At 40.0% G+C, this 18127-nt stretch overlaps 1 protein-coding gene across 1 annotated transcript in view; it reads left to right on the plus strand.

Moving 5' to 3' along the window:
- LOC106092768 (fibronectin type-III domain-containing protein 3A) overlaps positions 1 to 18127 on the plus strand; it is a 587249-nt gene that overhangs the window by 139930 nt on the left and 429192 nt on the right. The window lies entirely within an intron of this gene.

Raw genomic sequence — 18127 nt, forward strand, 5'->3', positions numbered from 1 at the left:
TAAAAAATGTTCCCCAAAGAGGTGTCGCACTGCAGGATGCCGTTGGGAATCGGCTTAAAAAAAAGGTCCCTTATCATTGAGTTTAAACTTGAATCATTGATGTGTGAGAATGTGCCCCTTCTCGGTTCCTGGGGGTAATGTTTTTCCTAGGGTAATATTCTCATTAGGGGAGGGATGGCACCTCAGACATTTCGACTCAAATATGGATATCAAATTCGTGCTGCACTTCCAAGTCCCTTTAATTTTAGCCCCATATTGCCATGGTCGGTAAATATGAACCGTTTGGAGAATGTTTTGGGGCTGGGGCGCCCACCGACACTTTGCACTGGTATAAGATATCAAATTCGTTCTTTATTCCCAACGGAAATGAAATTCAGTTAAGGTCGTACCCCAAAACACTTGACTTCAAAATTGGATATCAAATTTGTTTTCTACTCTCAAATAACTTTCATTTGGGTCCCATATTGTCATAATGGGTCAAATAACCCTTTAGGAGGAAAGCGCCCCCTAGAGTTGAACGCAAATTTTAATGCCATTTTCGTAATTTACTCCCAAATACCTTTCACTTGAGTCCCATATAGTCATGGTCGGCTAATATGCCCATTTGGGGGTGGACGACCTCCCATTACTAGGACCTAATGTTTTATGCCATATTTATGATCTGCTGCCTAATACTTTTCATGTGAGTCCCATATTGACATGAACTGCGTATATATCTGTTTAAAAGAGTTTTGGGGTCGGGGAGGCCCGCTGGGTACTTGGATCCATATTTTAATACCATATTCGTATTCTACTCTCCAATACCTTTCATTTGATACCTATATTGTCCCGATCGGTCCACTTTTGATTTTTGGTTGCGTTTTTGGCATATGGGGGAGGGCCCGTTCCCCTTACGACATCGAAAATTTATATAGCTTATGTTTCCTTCCAGACCAACCTACACAATAAATGAAAATTGCGAGAAAATCAGTTCTGCCGTTTTTCAGTCTATACGGAACAAACAAACCAAGCCCCATATATCCGTGATTGACTAATGTGCACATTGCGGGCGTCTCTGTGGGGGGTGGGCTAACCCCCTATACTTCGACATGAATTTGTATGCCAGATACGTAATCTACTCCCACATACTTTTCATTTGATACCCATATTGTCCCGATCGGTCCACTTTTTATTTTGGGTGGTGTTTTTGGGGTAACGGTGGTGGGTCCGCTCCCTTCCGTTATCAATAAATTATAAAGCCTACTTCCTGACCATATTCGTAATCTACTCCTGATTACCTTTAATTTGAGTCCCATATTGTCATGATCGTCAAATAAACCTATTTTAAGGGGTTTTTGGGGCTGGGACGGGCCCCCAGGTACTTCGACCCGACTTTTATTATGAAAATGAAATCTACTCTTGAATACCTTTCATTTAAATCCCATATTGTGCCGATTGGTCCACTTTTATTTTTGAGTAGTACTTTTTGGGTAAGGGGGAGGGTCCGCCCCCCTCCCGATATCAAAAAATTGTATAGCCTATGTTTCCTTCCAGACCAACCTACACAATTTGTGAAAATTTCAAGGTAATCGGTTCAGCCGTTTTTGAGTCTATACGGGACAAACAAACACAAATTGAATTTTATATGCAAGATTAAAATTCATATGCACAGAAAATATAATAAAATCGCTTTATTAGTGCTTTATGAAGTAACTCTATCTGGTATCATTCTCATCTACTCCAAACTTAACTAAATGATCAGTAAAGTACATAAATAAATCACCTCATAACAAAGCAAACAAGTTTTCCCATGATCTCTATACCCTTGGCACTAAGCATGGCAACCCTTTTTTCACATACCTTTAGTTTGCTTTTAATTTCATTCGGTTCGGTCAAATTGTCAACAGTTGCTATTAAAACTATTAATAACCCCCGCTAAAAGTGTTTAACATATACAAAAGTGTTAATAATTGCTAAATAAGTGTATTATCAAGCAGAAAGTATAAAAATATTCATTGCAAGTGCATTAATTGTTGTGAAATAAAGTCTTTAAAGTTGCAGCAGCTTCCTTAGTGAAAAAAAAAATTGTATTGGTCAAAGAGTGGTGTAATGACAAATGTAAACAAAGCTGCTTTGTGGAGTGTTTCATCTTTCATCTCCCTCTCTCTCTCTCTAACCCGCTTACTATGTGCATTGTCATATTAGAAAGGTTTGTGTGGTATACTAAAATAACTTTGACATCAACAACAACAACAACAATTTTGCTAAGCTAAGAAGAGTGCATGAAATGGTGAGTTATGAATTTTGCATTTAACTCCCTATCTGTGTGTTTGTTGTTGTAGTTAGCAGTTTCTTTTAATAAACAGTGTTGCCGTAATATGAATTTTCTAAATATAACAAATTTCTACTCATGACAATGTAATGTAAAAGACAAAGAATGAAAACAAAATTTTATAATCATTTAAATGTGGGTATTGGGGTATTTTCTAGGGACAAGATGAATCGTAAATAGAGCTAGCAAACTATTGATAATCGCAACATTTGACATTTTTGATAGTTTTAATAAAAAATGTCGATAGTATCGATAATATCGTTAATTTCGCCGCACCTATATTTCAAACGAAAATGAGAAGTAAATATAAGCAATAAGCAATATCAATGCGCAGATCAAATAAAATCAAGGTAAATAAAGTTCCAACTAACTCTATGAGGGAAATCTTTGTGCAAAAAGTTAGTATAATCGGATGAAAATTGCGCCCTCTGTAGGCGTAATGTATCTTAAAGGACACATTCAGTGTCGGATTGCTTATTTTTGTTTTTTTTGCAAAAAATTTAATTTTACGTTAGTATCCATCGGAAAAATATCAATCGATATTCAGTCAAAAAATTTAATATCGATAGTGCCATCGATATTTTGCCAGCTCTAATCGTAAATCGTATATTCTAGTCAAGGATATATTTTTCTTATATAGGGTATACCAAGTAGAGGTTTTATTTTGTCATTCAATGAAAAATTCATTTGTTGAGATAAACGATCGCATGTTTATTTCATAATGAAGTGGAAGGTATGGCGTTAATGAAAAAGAGCATCAGTCACGCTTTCAGGGCTATAACGGGTTATTCATAATAACATCTCCTGTTTGAAACCCTATATATTTACAAAATCAAAGTGTGTTTTGTTTGTTTCTTCCGTAAAGACTTCGAGTTGGGCTAAACCATTTCTTTTAAAATTTTCACAGATTTTGTAGGTTGTAGGTGATATTATTTCTTTATATCGGAAGTAAGCGCATCTCCAAAAGTGGAGCGATCGAGGCAGAACTAGATTCAGATGAAAAATATAAGGGAGAGTTATTACTATTTATTGCTTTAGCGCCGATTATGAGGACCATAGTGCCGTACACAAATCCATCGTCTACATCGGGCACCTTGTGGGTTCTAATCCAACGCCTGTGTAACGTTATATTGTAAGAAGGAGGAATATGAAACTTAAATCAAAATTTGAAGCCAAGTCTCTGGAGAAGCAACCCAAACCACTTAGGTTAGGTTAGGTTGAAAAGAGGGTGCAGATATTAATTTGCCCCATGACACAATAGGCATACACTTACGACAGTAATCGGCTTGTTGTTCGCTCTAAAAACTAAAAACCACTTAGTAAACTCCCTAAATGACCAATTATACCCATCGGAACAATATAAGACTCATATTAAGTATTTGAAAATATGTTCGGCAAGGTCGAATCTTGAGTACCCATCATCACAGATTCAGCTAAAAATATACTCTTATTTGCTCAGTTTGTATTTAAAGTATTTTGCAACAATCATATCGGCAAATGATGAGGTTTACATGGGGGCAATATCGGTATATAGACCGATTTGGAAGTCATAACAGAAGTATTTGTTCCAAATTACATCCGAATCCGTAAAAAAACAAATAAAAGCGCGCTAAGTTCAGATGGGGCAAATCTTGTATACTCTCCACCTTGGATAGCATTTATTCAATTATTTTTCCGGTATCTCTTTATAGGAAAACAAAGCATAATGGATAGGGATTCCTATGCTATGGAGCTTTATCAGGTTATGGACGGATTCCGGCCATACTAGGTTTGAATGATGGAGACCATAGTCGAAGTCATTCTGCAAAATTTCAGCGAAATAGGATAAGAATGGCGTCCTTAAGGCGCTTAAAAACTATAACCTGGAGATCGGTTTATATGGGAGATCTGGATTGTGACATCGACCATATTTGGCAAGTGCGCTCGAAGTCATAAAAGAAGGTACTTTGCAAAATTTCACGGTAGCCCTATAGGGTCTTAAGAATTCAAATCGGGAGATCCGTTTATTTAGGAGCTACATCAGGTTATGAACCAGTTCAGACCATATTTGGCAGGAAGATCGGCTTATAAGAAAACTTTATCAGGTATTAGTACGATTCGGATGTTACTTGGCACGTCATACACTAGTCAAGTCATACACTAGTCAATATATATACTTTGTAGGGTCGGAAATTGATATTTCAATGTGTTGCAAACGGAATGACCCCCTATCCTCGGTGGTGGGTATAAAAATTCGGGAGCTAGTGTCTGGTAGGCGATATATCTTAAAAACCCCCAAAAACGATCACGTGGACCGATGGAGTATACAAGGGACTGGAATGTAATATCTTCGAAAGTAAAATACGAAATACCCAAACAAAAACTCCACAGCAGAAAAACAGTCTAACCGGGACAATATGAAAATCCAATGCAACTTCTTTGGAAGTAGTATACGAATCTGGCGATTCATTGTCTGCAGGCTGCTTAAGAGTCGTATACGATTCAGAAATCCAAAATTGGGAACTATTGCCTGAGGTCCCGTTCGCCCGTCCGTCACAGTATGTGTGACTCAAATGAAGGAACTTTGAAAGTGGTGTATGTCACAAACATCTAAGTTTTAACAGTTTGTGCACCACCTCCAAAATATTAAAAGACGTATTCGTTTTTACGGTAAGATGTCGACGTCCTTCAGATATAACACAGTAACGAGTCTATGTCCGTGATTGATAGAATGATAACGGTATACTGACTTCTATGTTGCAAAGCTCAATACCACAAACCTTCCAATTCTTTGGAAGGATTTTTGGGAGCTGCGTTTTGCTGGACTACGTAACGTCTTGGTGGCGGTAGGTAAGGGAGGTTTTCATCCCAAAGGTTGCGGAATCAATCTACTATACAAGCTACCTGCCTGCTTTAGGGTAGGTCTCGACCCTTCATATGCGGCATGCTTACACTAAGGGTAAGTCGGTTGACCAAAAATGTTCATATTGTGGTTGGCTACAATGTAGGGAATTTGGGTGTGGGCGACTTGCACATAGAAGGTGTTTTAAATAGCGTAAAATTGGATCCATAAATGGTGGACTGGTGGACATGAACATTCCCTCCCTCTTTTAGTGCATTAGACAAATGCCGGGTTATCAACGCATCATTGGCGTTGGGGTTCGATTAGGAAGATTGTGAGCAAAAAACGCGTTTATCCCCTCTTTTATGGTTTCTGGTTATCAATGGGACTCTGAGGTCTTTCGTCAAGAAGAGGTTTAAAATCATTGCCTATGCCGTTAGCCGTTTCCTCTTTACTATTACGGACCTTGTTTAGGGAGCTTTGAGAAAGTTGTCTGGATGACCAATGAGTTTGGCATAAATATTAGAAATACTGAGGTGGTACTTTCACCAGGAGTAGAACCTGTCTTGGGTGGATTAGAGCTACCTCTCCCTCTAGAAACCGAGCTAAAGAAGGAAAGTCCATTCTCACAAAATTTTGCACAAAGAATTCCCTTATGACTCCCATTGTGGAACTTCATAAAAATCGTTTCACATTTAGATATAGCTCCCATATGCGAATTTCTCCCGATTTTCACTTTTAGAGTCCTTCTCAGCGTATTTCAAAACTGACTTTCTCAAAATGTTGCCCAACGTCTTCTTTGCCCCATTGTGTGTCACAGGAACAGTAGAAGAAAGATGCCTTCTAGATTCTGATCACTTCAAATAGCCCAACAACATGCCAAAGCGAATGCGCACATCCGCCAAATCAGACACGTTCTCAAGGAAATGAGAACCTGTGACGTCTTTAAAGCTTCGGCAAAAGTCGTTAATGGTAGCCTTCAGCATATTTTCGACCAGATAGTTACCTGCCATGACGGAGGTAGACCTCTTTAAGTCTAGATAAGCGCACATAGTTTTGGAATGCTCACAACACACCCCTTTGTGACCATCTATCATCAGTCCCATGGCTGGTGGTTGTATATACCGGATTGACCCGATGAATTCCTTCATCGGCAAGGGCTGCCGCCTTAGTGTACCACACACTGCTACTACAACAACAACCATCTATCATTCGTTGTCCTTCGAGGCAGGTCCTGAAAACTTAGCTTACATGTCGCTGGAGGCATACCCACAGATTCCAGTTTGTCCGGAATGTGTATTTCCTAGTCTCGCAAGATCGTTCGTTTTACAATTCCCTGGGATATCTATGTGGCCCGACACCCAGAATAGGCGAATTTGAACTGTTTATGCATCAGAGAGAGAAAGAGAGAGAGAGAAAGAGAGACAGAGACAGAGAGAGATCTGCGACAGTCGGTTTTTGAAGTCAGAAATACGTTTTCTCGGGATTTAATGGCGTCTGGACGTCTGAGTCGACATTTATGCCAGTCGTCATTATGACATTATATCTAAGGAAAGAAAAGGTGGTGGGGTTACCTTTTCGAAAGGAACAGTCCTAGTTCTTCGGAGTACACCCCAAAGCCCACCTGGTCGTAAAGTTTGGAACCATCCGTATCTATGTTCGTCTATGTAACACCTATTACCTGGGATATTGTAGTTCCAATGGGTTCCATCAGGAGTAGTGGTACTGTACTTTTATGAAAAAGCGGCTCAGACAATGTGTAATCTACATTGCCTGGCTTATCGGGCATTGTATCAAAGATAACGCAGTTCCGTAGGCGCCGCATGACCAACGCGGATTATGTTCGAAATTCCTCATTTAAAATTTAATTAAATTTTAAATTTCGACGCCTTATTATGCATACTCATTGTGGAGTAAAGTATCTAAAGTTCGGCTATGCCCGACTTTAGCCCGTCCTTGCCTGTCAATAATTTGTAACGTAAGGCTTTCAGTATTGAATTTTGCAATTCAAAAAATGCTAACTCAACAAAATTGTCATACATTGTGAATTCGGCCCAAGCCCTATGCCAGGCATCTCATATATTTAAATTTATGCACATGCTCTTTAAGTAATTTTTTGTTTGTTGTCCCCCTCCCCCCTTCATAACTGCCTAGACAAAGTGCTACATCCAATTGGACAGTTGCTTATGCTGAAATTGCCTGACTGCCGAATATTTATTAGGACATTTGCAGACATCAGCAGCAAGCCTAGTAAAACGGTTGACAACTTCAAGAGATATACTGGAAATAAAAATTCCTTCTTCAAGTCATTAATTTGCAGACAGCAGACAGTATTATCTGTCTGCAGTTTCTTCAAACCGAAGTTTAACATTAAATGTTGAAGTGCTTTAAAAAAATAAGCCAAAACCCCCACGACTATGGAGTAAATGAATGCCGAAGAAGAGGGGAGGAGGAATAAAGGGCAAGACAATTTAAGCAAAGCAAAAATATTTCGTATTGTATTTCCCTGTTAGTCAGTCCAAGATGAAGGCCAAATTGTGGCATAGCCAATAGACAGACAGCTAAGCGCCTAGCAAATGAAGATGGCAGGCCATCATTAGCGAAAATCTTCTAAAAAAGCCAAAAATTCAGAACATTCCTCGCTAGGCCCCAATGGCCACACCATTAACACAACAATTAATCATTTGTCAGAAAGGTGGGGTAGCAAGGCTAAGGCCAACGAAAAGTGATGGCAGTGAGAGATTGCCCTAGTCTTAGCCATGCTACTGTTGGCCACACTTTGGCTGGAGGGGCCCCAAAACCTACACTCATCTTCTCCCACCCTGCTAACCATAACCGAAACAAACAAACGAAAAAAAAATCACAACAAGTGCGGCTTAAATCTATGAAGATTTAAAAAAATTAAAGCGTAACGGGACAAATGATTTTCCAATGAAGACACATTGGATTACACCATCACGTAGTGTTAGGCGTGACGAGCATACATTCCAAGGCTCATGCTTAACCCAAGCAGCGGCGGCCACGTAGACTATACACTCATTCTATCAGCTTGGCTGCCAGGCATATCGACTTTCCCCAACACCCTCTTAAAGTTGAGACTGACTTGTGAAAGTCAAATTTGGTATAACAACCTCAAAGGACTTTCAAAGAGAACTCCTTGTTGTTGTTGTTATTGTTTTGGTTACATTGTTGCTGTTGCTGTTGCTTTTGCATTAATCAGTATGAAATAACATACCAAGCCGTTAATAGCATTAATTTGACGTTTTTATTCTAGTTGGCCATTAACTTTGTTGCAAAGTTCTTGCCTTATACTCCAGAGTATGACTGTAGGGGCGTGCTACATCAAATGGAAATGGAAATTAAATTTGCACAAGCATATCAACGAAGGAAAGAAAAAAAAGAAAAAGTGAATATAAATTGCAGAAAATCCTTTTGAATTAAATGGATTTTGCAACAAAGGCAAGGTCAGAACAGGAAATACTAGACGACAACAAAGTCGTGGTGTCATCAAGTGCACGTGCACAATGGGGTGATTAGTATACAAGTGTGTAACAAATCTACAATGAAAGAGAAAGTCAGCTAACCCAAAAATCGGCTTATTGTGCCCTCCTAAAAGTAACCATGAAATGTCTACCTCACACAGTGTTGCCAAATCGAAAAAACTTCAAAATAATTCAGAAACTTTTGAGTGGATAGAGATATGTACAACTTTACACATTCAATGTTGAGGTATTTTCCAATAAGTATGCCAAGTTTTGAGACCCTAGTGGGTTCAGAGGCTGATCCATGGGGCTTAGAAGTTGGTCACCTCGACATTGACTATGTCAAGTTTCGTGTTCATATCTTTATCCGTTCAAAAGTTCCAGACTTATTTCCTAGATTCGGCGATCTGGCAACGCTGTGCGTCTGTAATTTTGTGTTACCTCACATAATCCATAATCGTTTTTCAGTCTATGCCCCTGAGTTGATTCAAGTCTGCTTTCGATAGCAGACATGATACTATATACACCTCAGTTGCTGAATCTGTTAATCGCAAAAGCCGGACCCTAGATCACACAATTGGGTTATATGTTGGAGACCTGTGTAAAATGTCAGCCAATTCGAATAAGAATTTCGCCCTTTGGGGGCTCAAGAAGTAAAATAGAGAGATCGATTTATATGGGAGCTGTATCGGGCTATAGATCGATTCACACCATAACAAACATGTTGATGGTCATGAGAGGATCCGTCGTGCAAAACTTCAATCAAATCGGATAATAATTGCGACCTCTCGAAGCTCAAGAAGTCAAGATTCAAGATCGGTTTTGTGGCAGCTATATCAGGTTATTGGCCTTTAAATCGGCCTAATTTAGCATAGTTGTTGGAAGTCATAGCGAAACACGTCGTGCAAAGTTTCATTCCAATGGGATAAGAATTGCGCCCTATAGAGGCTCAAGTAGTTGAGATTCCAGATCGGTTTATATGACAGCTATATCAGGTTATGAACCGATTTCAACCATACTTAGCACAGTTGTTGGAAGTCATAACGGAATACTTCATGCGGAATTTCAGCCAAATTTAATATGAATTGCGCCACTTGAAGGCTCAAGAAGTCAAGACCCCAGATAGGTTTATTTGAAAGCTATATCAGGTCATAAACCGAATTAAAACATACTCGGAACAATTGTTGGAAATCGTAACATCATCATCATAAATCGTCTCATACAAAATTTCAGCCAAATCGGATAAGAAGAGCGCCCTCTAGTGGCTCAAGAAGTCAAGATTCGAGATCGGATTATATGGCAACTATAGCAAAACATAGACCGATATGGCCCATTTACAAACCCCTACGCTAATAAGAAGTATTTGTGCAAAATTTCAAACGTCTAGGTTGACTCCTTCGAATGTTAGCGTGCTTCCGACAGACAGATGGACGGACATGGCTAGATCGACTTTAAATGTCACGACGATCAAGAATATGTATACTTTATGGGGTCCTAGACGAGTATTTCGAAAAGTTACAAACTTAGCGAAGAAATAAGTATACCCCCATCTAATGGTGGAGGGTACAAAAATGTTTGCACTCAACAATATTTGTTGCTTATGAAATCATCTTTTCCCGATATGGGTATTTTGGTTACTTTTGTGAAAATAATTCGGGCAGGATATTATTTTTGTTTTTGAGTTTATTTTATATTCCGCCTTTTAAACCCCACTTTCTCTAGACACTCTAAAATAATATGTATAGTTCTATACCCTAAAGAGATCTGCAGCGGTATATCGCATTTGCGTTACACCGCAAAAATACTTGTCTTTTTCAAACAACGCAATTAACGCCACCATTCAATTATAATCAATGCAAATGTCTTATAAAAACCACACACATGATTTTGCGGAGGGTTTGATGTGTATGGATATGAAGCGCTATGAATCACCACCGCAAATACTTATACTCATGAGTATTTTGTATATGCAGCGGTATGATGAGTGTTTGGAAAAACAACGCAGACACCGCAATTTTATTTTCAACATAATGAAGTTTGAAAACAGCACTAAAATATTATAAAAACAAGTAAAACTGTGATAATTTCGAACGGGCAGAATCTTGAGAACCCACCACCATGGACTCTACACAAAAATTATACATAATAAATCTAGGTGATTATTATTATACATAATAATTCTATTGTACATAACAAACTTCTGTCAAACCAGCAAAAATTAAAACTTCTAGGAACCGTACATGGATGATCGAAATACCGGTTTACATGAGAGCTATATCAGGTTATAGACTGATTTGGCCGTACTTGGCATAGTTGTTGGAATTCGTAGCGGAACACCGCATGCAAAATTTCAGGCAAATCGGACAAAAATTACGGCTTGTAAAAGCTCAATAAGTCAAATTGGGAGATCGGTTTATATGGGAGCATTATCAGGTTAAAGACTGGTTTGGATAGTACTTCGCACAGTTGTTGGAAGTCGTAAGGGCACACTACGTGCAAAATTTCAGCCAAACCGGACAAAAATTGCCGATTTGGACCGAACTTAGTACAGATGTTGGAAGTCATCACAGAACACTACATGCAAAATTTCAGCCAAGTCCGAGAAAAATTGCGGTTTGTAAGGTCTCAAGAAATCAAATCATGAGAACGGTTTATGTGGAAGCTATTGGGTTGCCCAAAAAGTAATTGCGGATTTTTCATATAGTCGTCGTTGACAAATTTTTCACAGCTTGTGACTCTGTTGTTGGTTGTCATAACAGCACACTACATGCAAAATTGTATCCAAATCGGACAAAAATTTTGGCTTGTAAGGGCTCATGAAGTCAAATCGGGAGATCGGTTTATATCGGAAGCTATATCTAAACCTGAACCGATATGGCCCAGTTGCAAGCCCCAATGACCGACATCTATATTAAGTATCTGTGCAAAGTTTAAGGTGGCTAGATTTACGCGTTCGACCGCTAACGTGATTTCGAAAGACGGACTGACGGTCATAGCTAGATCGATTCAAAACGTCGAAACCATCAAGAATATATAAACTTTATGGGGTCTTAGACGAATATTTCGAGGTGTTACAAACAGAATGGCTTGATTAGTATACTCCCATACTATGGGGTGGGTATGAAAATTAGTATTTACGAACAAAATAAAATATTAGCGTTATAATACCCACCACCATTTGATAGGAGGGGGTATATTCATTTAGTCATTCCTTTTCCAAAACATCGAAATATCCATTTCCGACCTTCCGACGTGTGTCCGTCAGTTGTAATCACTCTCCAGACTTTAAAAATTGAGATATTGAGCTGAAATTAAACACAGATTCGTTTTTATTCCATATCCAGGTTAAATTATTGAAAGGGCCAAATCGGACTATATTTGGATATAGCCCTCATATAGACCGATCTGGCGATCGGTGATTGAGGGTATTGAGCTCGTAAAAGCCGCAGTTTTTGTCCGATTTCGCTGATATTTGAAAGACGGAGTTCCATTAGGGGCCCCGACATGCAAACCGAGAATATGACCGATATCGGACCATAATTATATAAAGCTTCCATATCGTCCGACATGCCGGTTTAGGGTCTTAAGCCTATAGCAGGCGCATTTATTATCCGATATTGTTGAAATTGGAAGCGGTGAGTTGTTTTAAGCCTCCCGACTTAAATATGGTAAAGATCGGACTATATTTAGATATAGCTGCCATATAGACCGATCTTCTTAATTAGGGTGTTAAGCTCATAAAAGCCGCAATTATTATTCGATTTTGCCGAAATTGGAAACGGTGAGTTATTTTAAGACTCCCGACATTTGCCTTAAATATGGTTCAGATCGTACTATATTTCGATATAGCTGCCATATAGACCGATCTGCCGATTTGAGGTCTTTAGCCCATAAAAGCCACAATTATTACCCGATTTCGCTGAAATGGTGAGTTTTTCTAAGCCTCCCGAAGCCACCCAGATATGGTTCAGATCAGACTATATTCAGGCATAGCTACCATATAGAGGTATAGGTATAGCTATCATATATATAAATAGTGAGTTGGTTAAAGCCTCCCGACATCGGACCAGAACATGGTCCGGATCAGCCTATATTTCGATATAGCTACCATATAAATGGATATGCCGGTTAAGGGTCTTAGCCTATAAAAGCTGCATGTATTACCCTATTTCGCTGGAATTTTAAATAGTGAGTTGATTAAAGCCTCCCTACAGCCGATCAGAACATGGTCCAGATCAGACTTTATGTAGATATAGCTGCCATATAGACCGATCTGTCGATTTAGGGTCTTAAGCCCGTAAAAGATGCAATTACTACCCAACGCTTAAATTTGAAATAATGAGTTGAGCAGAACATGGTCTAGATCAGACTATATTTATATGTAGCTGCCATATAGACCGGCGTTTAGGATCATAATGCCATAAAATGCGGATTTAATGCCCAATTTCACTGAAACCGTGACTTGTATAAAAGTTCTCGGGAGCTCATGAATAAAGATGATGTGAAAAGCCTTGCTGCACGAAGTATGAAAATGAATGTCGTGACACCGCATTAATTGCGGTGGAGTTTAATGCCGACATCCGAATACCATGAGTATACCGCAAAACAGAAAAATTACACTACTTGCAGTTCTCTGTTAGGAAAGTAGAAAGGACGGTACAACTCTTCGATGTGGCAATCTACTGACACATCTCTTGAGATCAATAGTAAATAAGCTGACCCTAATATACACATGCACATATGCCATTCCATTAAGGAACAGGGGTAAACTTCTCATATATTAAGGAGTGGTGTCTGATTCAAGTTTTAAGCTCAATGATAAGGGACCTCCTTTTTATAGCCGAGTCCGAACTGCGTGCTTCACTGCGACACCTCCCTGATGAGAAGTTTTTACATGGCTGCCATACCAACTGGTGCAGTACCTCTCAAATATCGCCAGCGTTAGGAGAGAATACCCACCGCTGAAATTCGAACCCGGGCGTTCAGCTTCATAAGCGGACATTCATGCCGCAGTGCGAGACCTCCTTGTTGAGAAGTTTTCACATGGCTGCCATACCAATTGGTACACTAACTCACAAATATCGCCAGCATTAGAAGGAAATAACCACCGCTAAAATTTTTTTCTCAAAGTCTCGCCAGAATTCGAACCCAGGCGTTCAACGTCGTAGGCACATATACTAACCTCTGCGCCACGGTGGCCGTAATATACTCTATTCCGAAATGTTCACTTTTTAAAGTTGAAGTATAGCAAACTTACAACTACAAGTTCTTACTCTTTCCATACCTCTTTGCATTTGCTTATGACAGGCTGTAAGTGACGCATCTGAGTTGCATAATTTCTTAGAAATCTCCAAATGTTTTTCTCTCAACATAAGTTTTAAAGCATTTCGACTAACTTTTTCCAACTTCTTGCTCACATTATCCTTCAACCCTCTCCATCCAGTTTTCTCGCTTTTATAAGATTGTCAACACAATTCTCATCACCTTATGCCAAAATAATGCGTTTCTCTTTCATGGCAGAGCCATGAATTTGTGCCCACAACTAGTTTGTATTCACAAGCATTGAATAATGACACCGTTTGCGCCAACATAGTTGTGGCAGTGCCCGACTTGCTAATGCAATCCTTCAAAAAGTTCTTCTTTCATCCATGTATGGATGGATGTATGTTTGTGGGTCGGTGAATCTTGGTGAGAGCTCAACACGCCACCAAACTTCTGGGGTAATTTATGCATTGCAAATGCAAAAGAGAATAGATGTGGCGCACAACATGAGACAGGACCATACAAAAAAAATGGTATTACCGTTCTGGGTTCAAAAAGCCCATAGAATCCCTGTAGAATGTCCAACAAGGAACACTAAAAACTTAACAATACGAGTATGTACTACTCCCCAAGCAGAGAGCTACTATCCACTTCAGTTGTAGGCTGGAGGGAAGGGTTACCATTTTGAAGATATTAAGGCTGGAGTGTAGGGTTTTAAATTTGAGAAAAAAATTATATTTCTTTGGTATTACTTTGACCGCCATTTGGGTATTACTCTGACCACCGAATTTGTGCTCCTGGGATTTGGATCCAAACCACGGCCACCAGTTTGCTCTCACCTAAAACCTCAACATAATCAGACTGAAACCAAATTTCCACAGGCTGTTGACTCCCGTGGGGGCAGAATAAGGACTCTGTTCTGACCGCGTTATTCAACTACTTCGAGTTGAGTTCCAGATAATTCGGGACCCAACTTGAAGAAATTTAGGCTGGAGCATAGGGTTTTAAAATTGATAAACTTTCGCAATATCATTAGATGGGGTTATACTAATCTAGTCATTCCGTTTGTAACACCTCGAAATAATGATCTGGGACCCCATTAAGTATATATATTCTTGATCGTCTCGACATTTTGATTCGATCTAGCCATGTCCATCCGCCCGTCTATCGAAATCACGATAGCAGTCACATGCGTAAATCTAAATTTTGCACAGATACTTAATATTGGTGTAGGTCGTTGGGGATTGAAAATTGGCTATATCGGTTCAGATATAGCTCTCATATAAACCGATCTCCCGATTTGACTTCTTGAGCCCCTGGAAGTCTAAATTTTCAAATTTTGAACATTGTGTTCTGTAATGACTTCCAACAACTGTGTCAAATACCATCCATATCGGTTTATAATCTGATATGGCTCCCGTATAAACCGATCTCCGGATTTAATTCTTGAGCCCCTGGAAGGCTCAATTTTCATCCGATTTGGCTGAAGTTTTGCATGTGTTGTTCTATTATGACTTCCAACAACTGTGTCAAATACGGTCTAAATCGGTCCATAATCTGTTATAGGTCCCATATAAACCGATTTCCCGATTTGACTTCTTGAGCTCCTGGAAACCGCAATTTTTGTCCGATTTGGCTGAAATTTTGCACATAGTGTTCTGTTATGACTTCTAACAACTGTGCGAAGTAAGGTCTAAATCAGCCAAGAACCTAATATAGCTCCCATATAAACCGATTTCCCGATTTGACTTCTTGAGCGCCTGGAAGTCTAAATTTTCATCCGATTTGGTTGAAATTTTGAACATTGTGTTCTGTAATGACTTCCAACAACTGTGTCAAGAACCGTCCAAATCGGTCTATAGTCTGATATAGCTCCCATATAAACAGATCTCCCGATTTGACTTCTTGTGCTCCGGAAGCCTCACTTTTCATCCGATTTGGCTGAAATTTTGAACATTGTGTTCCGTAATGACTTCCAACAATTGTGTCAAGTAACGTCCAAATCGGTCTATAGTCTGATATAGGTCCCATACAAACCGAGTCTTGGCTAGAACACCGAACACTTGTTTAGCAGTAGTTTCCCCACCGTGGCGCAGAGGTTAGCATACACGCCTATCACTCCGAACACCTGGCTTCAAGTCCCGGCGTGAACACCAGAACAAAATTTTCAACGGTGGTTATCCTCTTACAAATGCTGGCGAAATTTCTAAGGTATCCAGCCATGTTAAAACTTTTCTAACAAGTGTTGTCGCTAACAAGCACGCCGTTCGGACTAGGCACAAAAAAGGTGGCCCCTTATCATTGAGCTTAAACTTTAATCGGACTGTGATCATTGTGGCCTGGAAGAGGTCAACTGCTTTGCTGTCATTGGGTAGAACAGAAGTTTCAGTCATTGTGTCCATCACGAAAGGTCACTGTCTGTTCGGACTGAAGGTTGCCAGCAACGACTTTTGCAGAAGCTATGAGGACATCGAGAAGAAGAGACTATAGAACACCTTCTGTGTGTGTGTCCCGCACTAACAGTCAGAAGGAGTTCCACTTTAGGTTCTCCTTTCTTTGAGAACCTGTCTGATTTAGCGGATGCGGACAGTTATTGGGCTTTTTAAAGCGATCTGGATGGTTCAACGGTAGGAACTACAATATATATTTTAATATAGCTCCCATATAGAACCATTCCCGATTTAAGGCATAAAGTCAATAAAAGCCCTGGGAGGCCGCCGTTGCGCCGAGGTTAGCATGTCCGGCTATGACGCTGAACGCCTGGGTTCGAATCCTGGCGAGACCATCAGAAAAAATGTCAGCGGTGGTTTTCCCCTCCTAATACTGGCAACATTTGTGAGATACTATGCCATGTAAAACTTCTCTCCAAAGAGATGTCGCATTGCGACACGCCGTTCGTTCATTGAGCTTAAACTTGAATGGGATGCCTTCATTAAAATGTAAGAAGTTGGCCCCTTAGTGGAATGTTCATGGGCAAAATTTGCAATTTGCAGTCAATAAAAGCAGCATTTTTTATCTGATTTCGGTAAAATTTGGCAGATCCTTGATATCTGTGATTAGGCCGCATAGTTTCGAATGCTCACAGTCTCCTCTTTGTGACCATTTAACATTCGTTGCTAGTGAAAAGGGTAGTTCTTCATCTATCCCAACTCTTCACTGATCCGGCAAACCTAATGGCTGATATATTTGCAGGGAACTTCCCTTTATCGAAAATGTATCTATCGCCATGTCCCAGATATTCTTTGAACTCGTGGAGTTAAAAGGGTTCTTGGGAATCCAGGCTTAAATAAGTCCTGGGGCCCGGATGGCATATCAACATTTGTCTTGCGTAGGTGTTCTTCGACGCTTGGTCGTCAATTGCGCAAACTTATCAACCTTGCCTACCGTGCGGGAGTCTTCCCGGCGCGTTTGAAGGTTGCGAACGTTCAGCCAATACCCAAGAAGAGTAAGGCGAACAACCCTACGAATTACCGGTCAATTGCGATATGCTCCGCTCTCTCCAAGGTTCTGAAGAGCATGGTTAATCACCATCTTGTGAGGTATTTAGAGTCGAATGGCATTCTTAGCGACCAACAGCATGAAATCGCTCTACGGCGACCTCATGGTACTTTTCTCGGAACGTTGGAGTCGCTCAATCCACCAGTTTGGAGAGAGTAAGGTTGTGGCTCTAGATATCTCCAACAGTATGGGTTCCGCAGAAATCGCTCTACGGGCGACCTCATGGCACTTCTGTCGGCACGTTGAAGTCGCTCAATCCACCCGTTTAGAGAGAGAGTAAGGTTGTGGCTGTGCTTATCGCATTATAAAGCTGATAAAGCTGATCGCATTAGGTGTCAATAATCGCACTATTCAAGTCGTTACAGATGGGTCCTCATCCAATGAACATATATTGACCGCAGGTGTACCCTAAGGCTCTGTTCTTTCTCTTTTTCTTATTTTCATCAACGACTTGTTGAGTCTGATATCGAATACGATCTACTCATTTGCGGATGACAGTAATCTCTGTCATTCGTACTCATTCGACCATAGGCCGAGTCTTCGAGAGATTGAGGACAAGAGGCGGGTTATGGACAATACACTCTGCCGGGATTTGCTGGCCATTTCTGAGTTGGGTCGATTGAATCGAGTTGATTTTAATGCACGGAGGACTCTGTACTGCTTGTTGTCACACAAACGATTCGCTGACCCATTACGATCATCTTTGCCTATCAACGGCTTAGATGTTGAGCAATCAGAATCTCTTGATGTTCT

Source organism: Stomoxys calcitrans, chromosome 3, assembly GCF_963082655.1.
Source record: "Stomoxys calcitrans chromosome 3, idStoCalc2.1, whole genome shotgun sequence".
In the NCBI taxonomy this organism is placed as follows: Eukaryota; Metazoa; Arthropoda; class Insecta; order Diptera; family Muscidae; genus Stomoxys; species Stomoxys calcitrans.